Source organism: Musca autumnalis, unplaced genomic scaffold (genome assembly GCF_047663935.1).
Source record: "Musca autumnalis isolate F117 unplaced genomic scaffold, ASM4766393v1 scaffold_4, whole genome shotgun sequence".
NCBI lineage: Eukaryota > Metazoa > Arthropoda > Insecta > Diptera > Muscidae > Musca > Musca autumnalis.
This window is the reverse complement of record NW_027411977.1, coordinates 140,154,371-140,172,636: the sequence shown is the minus strand read 5'-3', so window position 1 is coordinate 140,172,636 and position 18,266 is coordinate 140,154,371. Positions and strand designations below refer to the sequence as shown.

At 37.6% G+C, this 18,266-nt stretch overlaps 1 protein-coding gene across 14 annotated transcripts in view; it reads left to right on the top strand.

Annotated features, from left to right (window-relative positions):
* Positions 1 to 18,266, top strand: part of klar (klarsicht) — a 648,847-nt gene that overhangs the window by 270,671 nt on the left and 359,910 nt on the right. The gene's annotated exons all lie outside the window — the stretch shown is intronic.

Sequence of the window (18,266 nt, the reverse complement as noted above, 5' to 3'; positions counted from 1 at the left end):
GGTCGTTGAGCCCCAAACAGCTTTGCAATGTTCTCGCTCACTTCATCTACCATCTTGTGGACCTCCTCCTTTTTTCGTTGCCATTACGGTTATATTTGATTTGCAATTGCTATCGGATTCAGATATAAATTGCTACCTGTATCTGAAGGCTGGCTCGAGCATGAGTTTCCCGTTAGTTCCTCAGTATCCTTCTTCTTGTATTTGCCCTTACCTTCGACCACAGACGCCAAGGCACCCACAACTGTGTGAGAGATTTACTAACGATCGCTTGATGACGACGGGTTCGGATTCGTAGGCATCTGTCCTGCACCGTAACTGTTTGTCCAACTATCTTCCTATTCTCTCGGACTTCCGCCTGAATTATTTGTTATGATCTGGCAGTCGCAGGAAGATTTTTGTTTTCGGTACGCCTTCGCAGACTTACAAGGTTTCGAAAAATGTTAAGAGATATTTGCCTCTCCAGCATTGATCTTCTCACTAAGCTTCCTTGTCACCGAGGCGTACGTAATGGACCGACAGTGACAGCGTCAGTTTCTTCATGATAGGAGGCTGTTCCTCGGACGACCTCATTCTCTTCACAATCACAAATTGTGTTTTGGACTGACGCAATTGACGCTGCCATAGACCCATCATTGGTCCGCATAATCACGTTTGCTCTTGAGTCATCAGCTGACTCACTTCCATAACCCTTTTGCAGGGTTTTGGAGTTGAAGCAGATGAGGAGTCAAGTGGAACCTTACCGGAGGATTCTCGGCTTTTTGTGAAGACTGCGATGTAGGCGCATTGGACGAATGTGTGTCCTTTTCCGAACAAGGGGTTTCTCCCACTGTCACCTCCTTAAGGGTTCCTTTTGCTCTCACGAATTTGAGGTTAGATCTTATCGACTGATATATCCTTAGGCTGATAGTGTTTGGATCTCTGTTTACATACCGATTGCAGTTTGTGACTGCCCTTCGGTATGCTTTTTAGTCCATTGTTCCTTTGGCTTTGGCCTTTTTAAAGGTATGCGGTCTTACTGATGGATGATTAGCTCTTGCCACTTTCCTCCTCCAGGGCACGTCCGTGCGACACTGAACTGGCATGCCCAGTGGAACAAGTCAGTTCAGCAACCTTACCTTCTTGAGAGTTAGGGGGACATTTTGCTCAATAAATTTGAGGTAGATACTCCTCATGTTCTTTCTCTCTGTTTAGACTGTCATTAATATGGTCCAGTACTGAAATGGCGTCCCCGCCCTTGTCTACAGTCCGTTTCTCTGTAGCACCAGAGCTTGAGCTGCTGGCGATAGTGGGGTTGATGCAATTGTAGAATTGAAGACTGAAGGTGCCAAGGCATCCAAACCTACGTCAGTCGAAGGTTTATTTTAGGGTTTTTGGGTGTTATTTTAGTGAAAGTTCGTATATCCATAAGATGCACACAACTTTACCCGTTAATAAACAAAGCATTCTCACAATAAGAATAACGCATGCTCCCATTGTTTTTTGTTTGTTTGTTTGTTCGCCTGATGCTGATCTGGAGCAACGGTGAGAGCATTTGTATGGTGAATCGAATGAAAACGTAAGGGTGATTGTTAATTTTGTTCATCAATGATCTAGAGGTTCTCTGTTGTAACGTTCGACCTATCTATCGTTTATGAAGATCCTCCCAACTGACACCCAAGCTGGTAGTGGACGTAAAGCGTACGACTACGCTTACATACGGGATGAATGTTGCAGTTCTCAGGGTTAAATGGTTAGGTTAGATTGAGAAGAGGATTGATGAAAAGTCGCCGCATGTTCGTTCATATGGACATAAAACCAGTTTAGACACTCTGTGATCGCTTGAACATCCGCCTAAAGGATCATGTTATTATCCGGCGGTCGGAGGAAGATTTTTGTTTCCAATTCCTCAATATTAAGTCCCAGTGCCCTTCTCCTCCTATAAGCAACCCATTTATATAATAACAGTTTCCGAGAAGCATTCCGGTCTATCGAATCACCTGTTATAACCTTATCTTTGTTCCGTGATCTCTTTCGAGTGGATCGAATCCATAGCCTTGAGTCTTCTGAATGCGATCACCGCTTCATACCTTACCTGAATTTCTATGGGCTTATCGGACGATTATATTTTGGCACTGTGTAACTTGCCTTGCTTTTGTGAATGAAAACTGCCTCATATCGTTCTATAGGTGTGTTGAAGATTCTGGGCAGATTCCCTATTCCAAGGACACTGCACCTGTCATAACCCACCTCGTAATAAAAATCTCAATGAAAAATTAATAAAATAATGCATAATAGTTAACAAACGCTAGCTAGTGATTGTTATTGTTAGTTAGTCAGTGGTAGTTGCCGGGTTTTCATAGTTTCGCTGGCCGTTTTTTGTTGTTTATTTATAGTCGGCGGACGACGTTAACAAAACAAATAAAACAAACAACAATATTAAGTGCGGTTAAATGAATGCTGCGTATTAATGATTTATTTATTCGTAACTATGTTGCACAAACAATGCCTGGGGAGGGAGGTATGCGGGATATGAAAGGTGGCAAACAATATCCATCGTATTTATATTAAAGTTGTTTGGTAGTGGTGCACTCCAGACAATCGCATATCCATTTGCCATAACTCTAAAGTTTAGAGTCTAAACTTAATCAACTAACTTTAAGGGGTGGTGGAGGAGGGGTGCCTGTGCGAAATATTGTCTCGAACAGTACATAAATTAAACTGCATGCATAAAGGGGAAAACGTCCTCCTAGACGTTAAGTAATATGAAGAAAACACAATAACAACAACAAAAAACTTTGCAGAATATATGATGTTGATTATGAGCACATGAATGAATAACTAAGCCAGCAACTTCAATGAAGTTTATAAATAAAATTTGAGAGAGAGAGGGAAATAAAACTCTTGGAACTTAAAAACTCTTGTATGTGTAGTTGGCCATCTTACAAGATGGGTATTACAGATTAGGGTATTGCAGGTATTCGGTTTATTTGGAATTAAAGAAATTAGGGTTGAAGAAATTTTATAAGAAAAAAATATTTTTACACACATCCTAGAAAGGGGCCAGGGGAACTAACTTCATATCAAAGAACACATCATGACATGGGACTTTCTTCTTGTCACAGAGTGCGAACACGTTGTCGAACATAGTCGTTACCACTTCAGAAAATAAAGCCAAATTCGGATAAGTAGGTCGACCTTCGATTGAATAAATAAGTCGACTTTTTGGCTTAAAAAGTCTAAAAATCGAAGTCGACCTGTTTTTAAGGAGAAAGCACGAAATCGTGTGGACATTTTCTTCCTACCTACAATGTTAGGAGTCTTTTGGATTGACGGACTCATTCCTGTCAATAGAGGGTGTCATTTCAAAACATGTCATATAAAAATCGTGGGTAGGAAAGTCGACCATTAAAAGTGGATTATTCGATTTTCCCTCGACATCGATTTTTACACTTTTCACACCAAAGATTCGACTAATCGAAAGTCAACTTGGGTTCCCTAGTATGTGAAGCTATTCTATGACCACGGATACCCCAAATACCTGAATTAAATAAACAAATTTATTTAAAAAAAAAAATAATTTAAAAAAATTAAGTTTCAGTGTTTTATTTAGAAATGCACTTAAAACTAAAAAATAATTTGTCACTTAGCCTCAATAAATATATTCTTTCTCATGATAGAATCTCTCAAATAAAACGCTTGCATTTAAGTTATGAATGGTGGCAAAATTAAACGGCAAGCGTTTTATTTGAGAGATTCTATCATGAGAAAGAATATATTTATTGAGGCTAAGTGACAAATTATTTTTTAGTTTTAAGTGCATTTCTAAATAAAACACTGAAACTTAATTTTTTTTAAATTATTTCTTATTTGTAACTTTTTAGTAAATACATTTTTTTGACCACTGAGAACCCCAAATGCCGAATTACAGTCCATTTGAGCAGAGAATGTAGATTAAAATGCTTGAAATTGGGTGGTACCGTTATATGGAAGCTATATTAAACCTTGACCCACATTTTTTAGTGGGGAAGTTGCTGGACTATTGAGAACTCCAAATGCCAAGTTACAGCAAATTCGGGTTAAAAATGAAGACAAAATCCCCAAAATACCAGAAGTCGGGTGGTACCGTTATATGGGGCCTATAGGAAAAAATGGACCCATATTGTTTTCGGTATCGGTTTCATATTCATGTATTGTCATCTAAATCTGAAAAATGTGCAAAGTTTTAGTTCGATTGGTCAACTGCAACCGTGCTAAAAATCAGTTACCAGATTTTAAAAGGGGGTCAAGTTAGACACCGTGAAAACACTGTAAGAATGGACTAATATTAGTTTTGATTTCATATTCATGTATTGTCATCCAAATCTGAAAAGTGTGCAAAGTTTAAGTACGATTGGTCAACTGCAACTGCGTGAAAAATGAGTTACCAGATTTGAAAAACAAAATACCGGAAATCGGGTGGTACCGTTATATGGGGGCTATAGGAAACAATGGACCCATATTGGTTTTGGTTTCATATTCATGTATTGTCATCTAAATCTGAAATGTGTGCAAAGTTTTAGTTCGATTGGTCAACTGCAACCGTGTTAAAAATCAGTTACCAGATTTGAAAAGGGGGTCAAGTTAGACACCGTAAAAACACTGTAAGAATGGACCAATATTAGTTTCGATTTCATATTCATGTATTGTCATCCAAATCTAAAAAGTGTGCAAATTTTAAGTTCGATTGGTCAACTGCAACTATGTTAAAAATGAGTTACCAGATTTGAAAAGCAAATTAGATAAAACACTGTAAAACAGTGTAAAAATTGACCAATATTGGTTTTGATTTCATATTCATGTATTGTCATTCACATCTGAAAAGTGTGCAACGTTTTAGTTCGATTGGTAAACTGCAACTGTGTTAAAAATGAGTTACCAGATTTGAACTAATCACACACCAAGGCAAGTTAAATAAAACACTGTAAAAATGTCTTCAATCGGCCGATATATTTATATAGGCCCCATTATATTGTGGACTTACATGGGAACACTATATTTGAGCTATATCAACGTGTGGACCTATGTTGACAATTTTTGGTGGAGAAAAATTTGTGATCAATGGAAACATCAAATGTCAAATTACAGAAAGTTTGGTCAACAAATGTAGCTAAACTCCTCAAAACACCTAAAAATCGGGAGGTACCGGTATATGCGAGCTATACTAAAACATGGACCTATGTTTACAATTTTCGGTGGACAAGTTTTGTGACAACGTGAAACCGGAAATGTTAAATTGCAATTATTTCGGTCGATAAATTTTGCTAAATACCTCAAAATATCTGAAATGGGGCGGTACCGTTATATTAGAGATATACCAAAACATGGACCTATGTTAACAATTTTTGGTGGAATAGTTTTGTGACCACTGGGAATCTCAAATTGAAGCCAACCCAAATTGTAGCTAAAATCCTCAAAATACCGAAAATTGAGAGGTACGGTCATATAATGGCTATACCACAATATCGACCTATGTTGACAATTTTCGGTGGAGAAGTTTCGTCACCGCTGAAAACCTCAAGTGTCAAATTACACCTAGTCGGTTAAAAATTGTAGCTAAAATCCTCAAAATACCGAAAATCGGGGGTACCGTGCCCAAAATACCTCAAAACGGGAGGTTCCGCATGCCCCCCATGCCCAAACATGGTTTTGTGGTTATTGGAAATATCAACTGTCAAATTTCAGCGGCTTAACTCTAGTTTAGTAAAAACTCTCCGATTTTTTTGCATTTTTTTCCAGGGGTAGATATTGTTGCGCTGATTACGGGAATGTGTAATTTTCTTGAAAAAATTTCAAAAAATACCTTAAATCGGGAGTTACCGTTATATGGGGGCTATACTTAAACGTGGACCTATTTTGGAAATTTTTAGTGGAGAAGTTTTTTGGTCATTGGGTACCTCAGATGTCAAATTTCAGCTAATTCTGTCAAAAAAGGTAGCTAAAGGCCTCAAAATACTTTAAATCGTGTGGTACCGTTATATGGGGCCTATACCAAAACGTGGACCTATCTCCAACATTTTTGATGAACAAGTTTTTTTGACCACTAAATGCTAAATTGGAACCAATTTGGGCGGAAAATGTAGCTAAAAGCCTCAAAATACCTTAAATCGGGCGGTACCGTTATTTGGGAGCTATACCAAAACATGGACCTATGTTAACGATTTTTGGTGGAGAAGTTTCGTGACCATTGAGAACATCAAATGTTAAATTACAGTGAGTTCGGTCAACAAATTTAGCTAAACTCCTAAAAATCGGGAGAAACCGTTATATGGAAGTTATATCAAAACATGGGCATATGTAGACAATTTTTGGTGGAGACATTTTGTGACCACTGAGAACCTGAAATGTCACACTACAAATAGTTCGGCCAAAAATGTAGCTGAGTTCCCCAACATACCTGAAATCAGGTTGTGCCGTTAAATGGGGGCTATATCAAGGTGCCAAAACGATTTTGGAAGATATGTCCGCCTAAGTCTGCAAAAATATTTTTGAAAAAAAAACCACCCGATTTTTTACAAAAATATTTTCACAATTTAAGAAGATAAAACGATTTTGTAAAAATATTAAAATACTTTCTGAAAATCAAAAAGCACCACAGGCTTAAGTATTTTTGAAAAAATTCGCCCGATTTTCTTAACAAATATTTTTACAATTTAAGAAATACCGTAAAACTTCTCCGAATTTTATGAAATCAGGAGGATTTTGTGGATACTTCGGCATTGGTTTGCACTTAGGCCTTCTCAAATGCATAACTCCGCTTATATTCTAACTTCTACTCTAAAATTTACAAAAAATTTTATAACTATAAATTTCAAAATTAAGCAAGGAAATAATTTTGAAATTAAAAAAAATCGTTGGGGTTATGTCCTCGATTTTTTTGGGTGTTATGTCCGCTTTGCTTCACGGACGACGAATTTTGGGAGTTATGTCCGCAAAGCGCAGCGGACATAACGCCCAAAATCCGGGAACCCTATTTCAAGACGTGGGCCGATATAGCCCAGACAGACATCGCTAAATCGACTCAAAATTTTATGCTGATCAAGAACGGTAAAACAAACTCAATGTACCCCTCCATACTATAGTGGAGGGTATAAAAACCCGAATATCACACCCAAATGCAAACTTTCCTCATCACTAACAAAGCCAATGCCGCTTACAAACTTATTTTTAATGTTACAGCTCGATTAATTTATGGATGTTTTGTAGCAAAGACAAAACTTCAAAGCAACAGATCATAAACAAAGTAGACAGGAGAAATAAGAGAAACAACAATAAAACGTTAAGCCGGACTAAAAGCAGCAGCAGCAAGCTCTTTCATTCTCTCCCCACCGCCATTCTGAAGACTAGCGCCAATATTGTTTAACATCTCCTACTTCTTCTCTGATAGTCTCCCCGCATTAATTTTCCAATGATAATTCCTGTTTTTTTTTCATTCGTTTTCTCAATGATTTGATATGTTTTCAGGTTTTCCTTCCAATTCATACAGAAATTCATGCTTCTGTAACAGAAAAACAAAAATACCCGGTAACGCGCTCCCAATGCTGTTTGCTGCCTGCCAGCCAGCATGTGTGGGAAATTGAAAGAAACAAACGTTTCATGAAAATAAAAAAAAACGCTGACAAAAAATGAAGTAAAAATTGCTTGACTTTTTAATGCTTTTGGGTGACAATTGATTGCATTGCATAATCGTTATGTTACAGGCAGGCAGGCACTACCATATCGTCGTCGGCGTCATTGTCAGTAGTCCCATTAGGATTCATTAGAGAGTGAATTTTTGTTACAGGCAACGAAGGGGCATTGTCGCCGGCACATACGACGATTAAATGCGACACTGAGATTGGTTATTATTACATGCCTACAACCCATTTGTTTGAATTGTCAGTGTGATAGTTCGATTGTTTATTAAGTGTTAATTTCAGTCAATTACTGTACTCACAAGAGATGGCGATGTGATACGGCAGGGTTTTCTATGTTTTTTTTTTTTCGTTGAATGAAAATTGAAAATGAAAATATTAAAAGTAAGTTTCTTAAAAAGTTTTCTCCACTCATAAGCGTGGGAGTTGTTTTTGTAACTTAGTATTGTCATACAAATGGTTACTTCACTGCAATTTATATTTTCAAAGCCTATACTGGAATTGTGGTTTCTAAACGCAGCAGTGCATTACATTTTGATAATGCTGTGTGTTTATAAATACATTGTATTTTTTTGTAGGCAACGCCTTGTGTTCTTAATTGCGCAGTGTTTTCATTTGTGTTGCCATCCTCCTGTAGAGACAATCATAGCAATCTGGTAATAGATACAGATAGTGTGCTTACGATATGGAAAGAGGAATTTGCCAAACAGTTGGTATCCAATACTATCGAAGTTGGCGAAAATCGTGCCAATCCCAGATGATTATATTGAAAGATAAGGTGAAGATCGACTGAAGAATAATAAGGCCGCAGGAGATGATAATTTCACAGACGAACTTTTCAAGACGGGAGGTGACACCCTGTTAAGGTGTATGCATCAGCTAGTTTCCACCATTTGACAGTAAGAACGCGTATCCGTATAGTTCGGGCATGATTTATACACTTTTTCATTCGCTCAAACCAATTGTTGAATAAATGTTTCCAAACCGATTGAGGCACCTCGAAACTATGTTTTTAAAGGTTCAACAGCATCTTCTGGCGACGAAAATTGTTGACCAAGTTTTTTTTCTTAATGTGCGGGAAACAAATGAAATCATTGGGTGCCAAGTCAGGACTGTACGGCGGATGACCCTGTTTGGCCGGTCAATAAGGCGCTGGTTCGAATCGATGTATGAGAGCTGGAATTGTCATGGTGCACAATTATTCGTCTTCTCTTGTTCGTTTTTCGAATTTCTCAGGAAACTTCAGGCAAACAAATTGTAATGTATGACTCAGAATTAACCGTATAGTTGTCAAATGGTCAGTTTATCCGAAGAAACAGGCGACCATTTGCTTCTTCCATGAACAACTTTTGTTGAATTTTGCCCATCTTCGAAGATCTACCACGGTTTATTGCTGTTTTGTTTCGGGCTCATACGCATAGAACCAAGATTCGCCATCTGTGGCGATCTTATAAACGTCATTTGAAGCCCCGCCAAGCAATCGACAAGAGCCTTTTTCGAGCGATTGTCAAATTATGCTGGATCTAATGAGAAAACCCCATTTTTGCGTCCAGGTGTTCATGCAATATCAAATGTTAGTTGGTGGAAGAAATGCCGAAGGATGTATCTATCTCGCGGTATATAACATGACGATCTTGCATTATCCGCTCACACACGGCTTTTCTGGCACAACAGCCGTTTTTTGACGACCTTCGTTTTTTAGTGAGTGTCGGCCACGATTGAATTCATTAAAGCAGTTTCTCATAGGGTTATAGGAGGATCCACTTCCAACACGCAGGGTTGCCTAGGCCAGAAAGTTATCGTGCCGCCCTCGTAAGATAGTATCAGGCATATTTTTTTTTTTTGAATAATTTAAGCCTATGGTAACGAAATAATTGGACTATACCAATCCGGCTTTAGACCTGGCAAATCTACCATTGACCAGATACTTTGCGGCAAATCCTGGAAAAGACCCAAGAGATGCCGATAGAAATGTTACATATTTTTGTCGATTATAAAGCAGCCTATCACAGTCATATGCTGTCGGTCAAAGGTATTCCAAACCATTTGTGAATTTAGTATTCCCACTAAGCTCATTCAGCTTTGTAGGATTACAATTACTCAAAAGAGGCTTCATACATGGAGCCCTTCGTGTGACCTAGCCTACGTCATCATGGGTCGATCAGTAAAATAATTATCTGATGCATTTAGAGAAGTCGTAAGAGAATCTGCTAAAGTGGGACTCGAAGTAAACGGCGACAAGACAAAGGCGTAGGTGTTGCCAAGTTATTTTTTAATTTTTTCGTGAGGTTGTTGCAGCAACGCAAAGATGTTCGTTCGTATATTTTTTAATTATCTGGTTCTAGTTCCTGTGTCTATATTCTAAAATTCGGCTGCATATTCCGGATCGTAATTGGGCTAAAACCACTCGTGTTTGTCTTAGCTGCTGGCGTTCTTTTGCTGCGATTAAATATGGTAGTTTCCGAGTACGACATTCACAGTTTAAATGCTATCCAAGCTTGCAGGCTTGATATAGGTGTTCTCGTTTGTACCTTCGGACCTCACTCTCTCTCTCTCTAAATCATAGATGAACAAGATGCGCACTCGTTTTTACGATTTCGCGCGATTCATCACAGCTCTTCGTGTTTATCATTGCTCTAGATCATTAGGATCTCTCCTGACGTGCCTGGCTGAAGGAAACCTGTCGACTAGATTGTGCCAGGGATACTCACGACGATAACACCCAAGCAGGTACTGCACCGACACAAATTGTTGGGCTGATGCACCAGTAAAATCTACGTCTCCTCATTGGTCGACTGGTGCCATTAGAAGGCATACTGTTGCAGTCCTCTGGGTGGCATTCTGGTGCTGCGTAGCATTCCACACTGGCGGTGCATAGCTTACCACAGGCTATCCTGTTGCTTTTAAAAAGGTCAATACGGTTTCTTTGCCTGCACCCTAAGGGCTGCCGACCAACGACCTGAGGACCTTGATGATCTCGATCCTGAGGATCTGAGAGAATAGGAATTAGTGAACTCAAGTCAATCAGCATTCGATGGTTCAGAAAAGTACGGCGATGTTGACGATGACAGGGTGGTGGTCTGAGCCAAGTGAGCTGTGGCAATCTCCTCTTAACCTCGTATTAGTGTCTTCGTTCACCGTGCAAGATGTGGAGCCTAGTCATTGCCTAGGATGGAATGTCAAAGCTCATCATTTGCATTGAAGTCGTGTAGCACCAGACGTTTATTGCCTTCCAAAAACGAACTAATATCAGGCAGATAACGAAAGAGTCAAACTCAAGCGAGATAAGTCTGTACCGCAAAACATTATAGCCATCACAACGTTGCAAGCTACAGGTGACGTTTCTCCGAATTATAAAGTCTACAATTTCGCATTTCCGGGGCGCTGAACTACAACATGTGGTGTAAGATGCTGCGTTTGTTGTTGTTGCAGACACCGCAGTATTTGGAAATACGCTGGGAGATGTTCTGGAGTAGCAGATATCAATATCGCACTAGTGCTGGATGCGGTTAAGGTCAGATCACCCATTCCCTACATCCATAACATCTCACCGATGTTGACATATGGTGGATGCGGATCTGGTAAACGAAACAGATCCAACGCTCGGGGTTATTTTCTAGTCTAACACGTACCAAACGAGCTCGAAGCATGGATTGTGGAATATATTGCCGCTCCCGTAGTGAGAAAAATACGAACACAAACACATAATTGTTGAGGTGGTCGAAGAAGATTTCTCCGAGGCCATCTGGTTCCTGGTGGCCGTTTCTCAACGGAACGATCTTGTTTTACACATAATGGGTTCTACCAACAGTGACGTAAATTGCTGAAAATCGTTTTGACTTTGAGCTCTCAAAATTCTTCTAAGGAAATTGGGAATTTTTGCTTTGCAGATGAGCGGAGACCTCATCCTAATCCTAGTAATTAGTCTAATAATTGTATCTGCCACAATCTTCCAAAATGATATAGTTATTATATAACATCAAAGGAAAACTATTTGCAGCCATCAAATAATTCGAAAATCTATTTCTTTTATTAGTAAACAAACATTTGTTAAGTTGGCAATGAGCTAACAAAAACCCCAGAAACATAACGAGTTTCTCTGCACAGTCAGACCGGGCACTGGCAACACTCACTGTAGGGGAGCATTGCTAATGGTGCTCATCATAAATCGTAATTGGTGTTGTAATAGAAAAATAGGCACAAAGATAGCTTTTTTCCGGGGCAAATACCAAACTGACACCAAGCTATACTAGAAGTAACACCAACAACATCAAACACTTGTGTCTGTTGTTGTTATTTTTGTTTGGAGAACCAGTTACCTTTTATTGAATCGAAAACAAAAAGAAAAAAACCAAACCAGTCCACATGCCATGCGAAAAGTCAACTATGCTTCAGCTGCATTCGTATACAACAACATTGGCATTAAATGTTGATTCTGAAGGATTCCTTCCTTACATATGGCCATTGGCCAAGTTACATTGTCGTTATAGCCGATCACAACTGCTATCTCACACATAATAAGCAACAACAAAACAAGAATCATTCATTGATAGGCGTTCAATACCGGTAAACAGCTCAGCTCAGCAGATTGAAAACTGTCTTAAGTCAGAAATTTTGCGCCAACAGCTTTAAGGAACGTTTGTTACAATCACATCCAGTTTGCAGTGTCCGATAACTTGCTAAACTCGTCAATAAAATCTTGTCTATTTTATTTTACACATGCTTGCGGCTGCTGCTGTTTTTCCTTCAACCGACCATGCACATCTAATCTTCTCTCTCTAGCATAATTTTTCCAAACATTTGCGCACACACGCACACAGATGTTTTTGATATCTCAGGTCTGCATCTAATTCGTCACATTTTAATATAAGCGAGCATCGTAGTTGTCACAGTGAACGGAAATGGAATACGTCTCCGCAAAAAAAACTGATTACAAACGTCCCTACTAACTCATTATTTTAACAAAGGACATGTTGCTAGAAATGGCTGACTACTTATTTTAGGAGCCAACAAAATAAATAAAAATTTTTGGCGACATGTCCTTGTTAAAATAATGGGTTAGAAATGGTATTTTTAATAAGTTTTTTTTTGCTGGAGTCTTCTATTAGCTTCGGGGATCAATGTTTAGCTTACAGAATGTTTTGAGTTTCACATTTGGTCATATCTTATGTTCCACATGACCAGCAAGAATTTACTGTTTTTGAATTTTTTAAAATTTTGCCCTTTATAAAATTTTAGGGTACAGACCACACACCCCTTGACACCATTTCTTGGCAATTCATACGTAAATGCACGGTTTTGTCAACAAATGCCTGCATGTTGTCGACAATACATTTAGAACATTTAGAGTTTATTGTCTTCCAATCGATTTCAAACCACTGTCCCTTTTACGTCTAATACTCACCCTACCTCCCCCATACTACACGCCCCCCATAAGATTACCTTGTCTTTCTTTTCCGGAAAACAAGTGTGACAAGCGCAACGCGCATTTATGATCTTGAACAAGTAAAAATGCATTGAGATCATCATCATGCCAAAGTATGGTGACGCGATGAGAGGCCGGTTGGCGACAACATCAACGCTGCAGCCCCATAATAGACAACCAACAACAAAAACAATGTTGACAGCAGTGATGAGGAGATGATGATGGCGATGGCAAGCATGCTGCCAGCAGATACTCGTACATTGATTGCAGTGTTTTAAATTTGTAATCGATAATGTTTTGTTGCTATTGTTGCTGGCTGCCTTACAGCATGTTTCATTAAGAGCCATTTAATCGTTAGATACAATATACCGCTATCTTAAAGAAAAATTTGTTAGAGGAGGGATTTTCTTTGTTGTTGTTGTAATGGCGACGATTATGATTTTTAATCGAACACGTCTCATGTGGGTTGTTTGGTTGTTTTTAACTAATTTTCCAGGTATTGATTACAATCGTTTGGGTGGCACAGGTTAATTTTTGATATTATATCATAAAAGCTGACATTATGGGGGAGACAAATTAATGCTATTGGGAGGCATTCAATACAATTTTGTAATAGAATTTTTGGAAGATGGTTGTTCCAATTGCGGAATCAAGACTACAGAAAGAAGTGCTAATCACATAAAAAATGAGATACATTCGGAGAAAAATCGATCATTCCTTTATATCATCAAATCAGTATTAAAATTAACTTCAATTAAAAAATATCAAAGTATTTAATTTTTGGGCTTCGTTGAATTAAATAATCATCCCATCAAAAAGTCATTGCCAGAAAAAACATCCCATGAATTTTCTTGCATTACCAGTACTTACATTTCAATCTGGCAATTCTACCACTTACTATTAATCGGTTGTTGTCTTAACTAGAAAACAATTTCGATTTGTACTGTATATTAGGTAGATAAAATTTTTCTTTAGAGTTGGCAAAGCTAATTTTACAACATATAAGGGTTTAGCGAGATTTTGATTTAATCCCACCAAAAAGTTTTAATCAGTACAAGTGTACAGTAAATTTGCCGTTGGAGTACATTTTTTCCTATGAATTCACTTATGAATTTTACATGAGAGCGCGCAGTTAGGATGCAGCCCATATCGCTTCCACAGCACACAGCTGGGATGCAGTCCATTTTCGATCCAAAATTGAATTTAAATGCAGTCTAAAGATGCTATAAAAATGCAATCCATGGCAAAATATCCCAGAATAAATAAAATGCATTTATTATTTGTGTAAACAAAAATATTAAGAACTTTATTACATTAACACAAATTATACAAATGCTCCGTTAAATTTAATCGTATCTGAGTTTACTTACTCTGCTCTCCATTTTATGCCATCGCAATTAATATTGCTTCATCATCCAAAGGGTTTATATATACATATTGTCCTCTCACTCCAGCTCAGGTTTCGAAATTAACTCCAACTTCACTCCAAAACTAATTTCCGTCTCGTGAATTACCACAATGTTCGTAACTTTAGTTTGCATTTCTTTATTGTTTAAACAAATTCTTAGAATTTTAGACACTCTTTTCTTTATTTGAAAAAAAAAAGACTGCAACATTTCTTGTAGGGATCAACAAATTTCCTTGTGCCTGTAGGGATCTTTAAGCGAGTGCTTCTAAAATGTATGAAATGGAGTGCATTTTTCATAACTCCGTGTGGACATCATCAAAGGATGTTGTGAAATCAAAACTCTACATTGCACTACTTCCAAACTTTTTTTGCTGGGATTAATTATACCCAGCAAAAAGTTTACATCCGCGGATGCAGTTAACTCACTACGAGTGTACAGCACAAGTGCCGTTGGAGTATATCTTTTTCTATGAATTCACTTATGAATTCTACAAGAGAGCGCACAGCTAGGATGCACTCCGTTTTCGATCCAAATCACAGCTTTTGTTTTGGATTGGATTTACAGGCACTCTTCGGATTTTAATTCTAATCAATCTAAAACCGTTATTTGCAGCGCCTATAGTTAGGTGCTTATGGGAAACGAACAGAAGCACACGCAGCGCATAAACAACTTCGTGTGCTTTCGTTTGTTGACGCATTGTTGCTGTTGTTCGGGTTTTACTGCTACTCATGCAAACATAATTTAGTGGTTACATTTGTCTGGGTGCACATAGCTGATCTAAAGATGCAGTAAAAATGCAAGCTATTGCGAAATATCCCAGAGTAAATAAAATTCATCTTTTATTTGTTTAAAACAATATTGTTAAGAACTATTACATCAGTACAAATTATAAAAATTCGTCATTAAATTTAATCACAACTGAATCTACTTCCTCCTACTCTGCATTTTATACAACCCCAACTGAATTTGCTTCATCATCCAAAGGGTTTTTATGTTGCCCTCCCATCACTAGTACAGCTTTCGACATGGACTCCAACTTCACTCCTTTAAGAATTTCCGTCTCGTGATTACCGCAAAAAATGTTCGCGTTTACCTTGTATTTCTTTATTTGATAAAAAATTCTTAGAAATATAAACAGTCTTTTTTAGTTTTGTTTTTTTTTTTTTTTTAGAAAAAATGCTAACGCTGAACTGTTTTTTTGTAGGGGTCTCTAAAGCAACTGCTAATAAAATGTATCGAACGGAGTGCATTTTTCATAACTCTGTTGGACTACATCGAAAGAGGCTGTGAAATCATAACTCCAATTGCACAACTTCCATTTTTTGCAGGGATGTTTACAATAAAGTGCGGGTATTGTTGCTTGTGATTCAAGAGGTCGATTCTTTTTGTTGTTTATGTGTTTTGTTATATTTTATGTTTATGTTGACATCTGCACAGATGCTACAAAAGCGCGGTTGTCAAGAGAATATTCGTTGAAATCTCTCATACTATTACAGGAATGTAATATATGGTAATGAGGAGATTTTAACGAATATACCTATGCAATTCATAGGGCCAATTTAAATCAAATAATCAATTCTAACTTAAACAAATAAAAAAAATGTAATTTTTAATTAATCGGTCAAAATAAAAAATAAAAATTCTTTCAACTTCCAAAATGATATTTCGAGAAAAACGCATTTAAAGTTGTTTGGGCCAATCACCCAACTTACCAAGGCTGACCACCACGGATACTCCTTCCCTGGACAGCCAAGTCCACCTGCACCTTCGGCCTCGGTGTAATATGCTGGTTAAGTCGCTTAAGCACGCACCAATGGATTCCCCCTGTGAGACAACGGGAGACGGGGAGGCAGCACCGAATTATTGGGACAACACAAGCTGCCGTTGGTTTAAAGCACAACCCCCTTTCCAACAAGACACAAAAACACCGGCTGATGACAACAACTTTAGTTTTTTCTTGTTTGTTTATTTAGTACAATTAACTTAAAACAACCAATTCCGGTTGGTATTAATGACACAGGAATACTTCAGTTTATCTTGTTATAATGTCTATGACAGGGAAGTAATAATATTCAATAATTAACTGACTTAAATTAATCAATATTTAGTTTGATATTTGATGGCGCACAAAAATCGTTGGCTCGCGCGTTGGCACACTTTATGCGATCAAAAAACGAATAAATCAAAAACCCTTCAACTTCTTCTTTTGCGGTGGTTAAATTCTCCCTCCCTCTGCCCCACACTTCGCCATCCACTCGGTGTCCTCTCAGAACCGGTCACTGTGTTGCTGTGTGCGTATGTACATATGTCGCAAGGAGAGACAGAAAGAGGGAGAAGAACCAAAACAGAAATATTCTATGTTATTAATTAATGTAAATAGAAAAGTTCTACGTTATTTTGTGCGGAGAGCCAACGAAAGTAAAAAATAAACAAATTGTGCGAAGAGCCAACGAAAGTAAAAAAAAAAATAAAAAAAAAAACAAATAGGCAAATTCTATGCTACTTTGTGGAGGCAGACGATGAACAGGCAAGTGTCGCTTTTTAGCGCTTTTTCTCCACTTCTTGCGTGTTCAAAAGTTTCTATGTCACATACAAAACGCAATGAATTTTTCCCTTCCAAAGCTCATATCTCCGTCAATTTTGTTCCGATCGACTTTAAATTTTTACCACATATTTTTGCTTCTTAGTACTCGTACTTCTAAATAAGCCAATGAAAATTGTTGGCTATTCAAAAGTGACAAGTAGGGGGTTACTCCACTAAGATAAATAAAATTGGGACCATATACTTACAGTTGCGTTCAAAATAATAGGAGCGCCCATACAAAAAAAGAAAATTGTCAAAAAATATGGTTAAACTTACCCAATTTGGTTTAGTTTGAATTTGTTTAACATTGTTGACATCCCAACTGTTAATTGATCAGCAGAAATGTGGCAATCTGTTTTAAATTATTTACTGTTTACACCAACATTATAAATCGTGTTTAACATTTTTGTTCAAAAAAATAGGAGTGTGGAAGAAAAAGGACGATAAAAGTAGTTTTCGTTGAGTTTAGGATCAAAATTGTCAATATTTTAGTTAACAGTAGTAAATCCAATAGATTTTATGAGATTTGATTGCTGTTTGAAAACAAAAGTCCTTTGGAGTTAGCCAGAAAACAGGCGATTGTCCTTGCAGAAATTTTTTCCATAAGCACTTAATGGGCAACCCAATGGATTTTGTAGACAAAAGCTTTAACGAGTAGATTTGTTTGATGCTATGGATGTTATCTCTAACAATATATAATGATTGGTATCCCATAAATTTGTGTATTTTGATCCTTGAGCCAAGTTTAAGACAGTTTACATTAGCCCTTAAGGTAAGGATCGGCCAAAAAAAGCGTATCTATAAGGAATTTGTTCCCCAACCAAATAAAATTTGGAAGTCCTTAGGATGCTAACCTTGTGTATGTAATCAATTTCGCTTCTATTCAAAAAATATTTAAAACGTGAACGGTTGAAATGTACTTTGAACCACTTAGTGATAGGCCGGCTGGGATTGCACTATGGTTGGTATACGCCGTAATATATTTTTCAATATAAACTTACGGTTTTCACTCAAAAATACTTCATTTAGGTTAGTTTCATTAGATAACTGTTTATTATACGATGCAAAACCTAATAAAAATAATCTTAGGCCAACTTCAAAAGTTTGTCTTTAAAGTTTCCTTCTCAACAAAGCGTTTTGAAAAATGTCTCATATGTGCCAATCATCCAATTGTTCAAAAATGAACCATGTAATGAATT